Here is a 3242-nt window from a genome sequence, read left to right as displayed (position 1 = left end):
TTGTCAATACTTCGGTACACTGTGTGTATTATGACAAACGGTTCGTCAAGACTTCAGTACACTGTATGTATCATGACAAACGGTTTGTCAATACTTCGGTACACTGTGTGTATTATGACAAACGGTTCGTCAAGACTTCAGTACACTGTATGTATTATGATAAACGGTGTGTCAACACTTCGGTACACTGTATGTATTATGATAAACGGTTTGTCAAGACTTCAGTACACTGTATGTATTATGACAAACGGTTTGTCAACACTTCAGTACACTGTATGTATTATGATAAACGGTGTGTCAACACTTCGGTACACTGTGTGTATTATGACAAACGGTTCGTCAAGACTTCAGTACACTGTATGTATTATGATAAACGGTGTGTCAACACTTCGGTACACTGTGTGTATTATGACAAACGGTTCGTCAAGACTTCAGTACACTGTATGTATCATGACAACGGTTTGTCAAGACTTTCTGAAATATGCTATGAACTTTATTCTGCGACTCATGCCATGAAACTAACCATTACAGTGTCAGTCCACGTGCGAAACTTAACTAACCTTTACGGTGTCAGTCCACGTGCGAAACTTAACTAACCTTTACGGTGTCAGTCCACGTGCGAAACTAAACTAACCTTTACGGTGTCAGTCCACGTGCGAAGCTATTTATTTGTAATTTATAGTGTAGGTATAGTATAAGTCAAACTGTACTAAATTACAGTTAATTAATGATATGCCCCCCTGTGGCACAGCGGTATGTCTATGGACTTACAGCGTTAGAAACCGGGTTTTGATACCCGATGTGTCAGTGGTTAGTTTACGCTAAAACCCAGGGCTCTATTCTCCGCGGTGGAAAGAGCGCAGATAGGCCGTTGTGTATCTTTGCGCTAGAAAACAATAGTAGGTCAGTTGATGACAAAACAATAGTAGGTCAGTTGATGACAAAACAATAATAGGTCAGTTGATGACAAAACAATGGTAGGTCAGTTGATGACAAAACAATGGTAGGTCAGTTGATGACAAAACAATATAGGTCAGTTGATGACAAAACAATGGTAGGTCAGTTGATGACAAAACAATGGTAGGTCAGTTGATGACAAAACAATAGTAGGTCAGTTGATGACAAAACAATGGTAGGTCAGTTGATGACAAAACAATAATAGGTCAGTTGATGACAAAACAATGGTAGGTCGTCTGATGACAAAACAATAGTAGGTCAGCTGGTGATAAAACAATGGTAGGTCAGTTGATGACAAAACAATGGTAGGTCGGCTGATGACAAAACAATAGTAGGTCAGCTGGTGATAAAACAATGGTAGGTCAGTTGATGACAAAACAATGGTAGGTCAGTTGATGACAAAACAATGGTAGGTCGGCTGATGACAAAACAATAGTAGATCAGTTGATGACAAAACAATGGTAAGTTGGCTGATGACAAAACAATAATAGGTCAGTTGATGACAAAACAATAGTAGGTCAGTTGATGACAAAATAATAGTAGGTCAGCTGATGATAAAACAATAATAGGTCAGTTGATGACAAAACAATAGTAGGTCAGTTGATGACAAAACAATAGTAGGTCAGCTGATGACAAAATAATAGTAGGTCAGTTGATGACAAAACAATAGTAGGTCAGTTGATGACAGTTTATGTAGCAAACAAAATGTCGTTATTTTTATTTGCCTGAAAAAATTATACTTTAGATTTTAATAAAGAGTCGTGGCCCTCTATGTGACGTTCCTTTCAATTAAAAAACAAAAACAAAACATTTCATTTATATGACGCATATAGCAAATTACGAGGATCGTTTACAAAAAAACTGTGCTCTTATTTCTTGTAGGCCGACCGCATCAGATTACAAACATACATGATGCTACAGACGTGGGTAAACTAGCCTTCAGGTCTTCGATACATTAAGTGTGATAGATTTCCACCAACGGTCCGCGAGGTTTATCATATTACCTTAATAAAATACTGGTGTGTTGGGACGATTCTGATTGTTTACAACTGTTAAGTAGAGTTCAGGCTGTAAGTATCAATATCTTTCAAAAAAAGTCCAGGTACGTAGAATATTTTATCAGCTGTTTATAAGGATACGTACGTCATAGAAATCACGAGGAACGTATTATCTACAGAATCATCACAAAATGTCGACCAAGATAATTAAATTAATCTTTCCACTCTGTAACGAAACAGCCTGACTCCTAGCGGTATGTCTGCAGTGTTACAACGCTAAAAACCAGGTTTCGATACTCGTGGTGGGCACAGCACAGATAGCCCATTGTGTAGCTTTGTGCCTTACTATAAACAAACAAACAGTCTGACTCCTAGCGGTATGTCTGCAGTGTTCCAACGCTAAAAACCGGGTTTTGATACTCGTGGTGGGCACAGCACAGATAGCCCATTGTGTAGCTTTGTGCCTTACCGTAAACAAATATGCAAGTCCCAAGAACTTGAACATTCTAACCAGTGAGGTGAAAGACCACAAGATGGCGCATTGATTCAGTGAAAGGCCTTTGGCCTGGGTATTTTCAACAGTGTTTGTTTGTTTGTAATTAAGCACAAAGTTACACAATGGGTTATCTGTGCTCTCGGGTATCGAAACCCGGATTCTAGAGTTGTAAGTCCGCAGACATACCGCTTTGCAACAGTGAACGACACCTTATGTATTTATAAACAGTTTATGGAGTAACTGTATACAGAGTAAATATAAGTTGTTGTAAATTCATTAAATACTGGGATTTATAAAAAGTTTGTGAAGTAACTGTATCCAGAATAAATATAAGTCGTTGTAAATTCATTAAATACTGGGATTTATAAACAGTTTGTGAAGTAATTGTATACAGAGTAAATATAACTTGTAAATTCATTAAATACTGGGATTTATAAACAGTTTGTGAAGTAACTGTATACAGAGTAAATATAAGTTGTTGTAAATTCATTAAATACTGGGATTTATAAACAGTTTGTGAAGTAATTGTATACAGAGTAAATATAAGTTGTTGTAAATTCATTAAATACTGGGATTTATAAACAGTTTGTGAAGTAACTGTATACAGAGTAAATATAAGTTGTTGTAAATTCATTAAATACTGGGATTTATAAACTGTTTGTGAAGTAACTGTATACAGAGTAAATAAAACTTGCTCAGAAGCTTTCCTGGAGTTCAGCGGCCATTTTGAATTGGAAAAATAAAAAAGACTGAATATACTGTCAAGAATTGGTTTTATATGTGTAAAGGAA

The sequence above is a fragment of the Limulus polyphemus genome, unplaced genomic scaffold, assembly GCF_000517525.1.
Source record: "Limulus polyphemus unplaced genomic scaffold, Limulus_polyphemus-2.1.2 Scaffold6960, whole genome shotgun sequence".
Lineage (NCBI taxonomy): Eukaryota > Metazoa > Arthropoda > Merostomata > Xiphosura > Limulidae > Limulus > Limulus polyphemus.
This window is presented reverse-complemented; position numbering follows the sequence as displayed.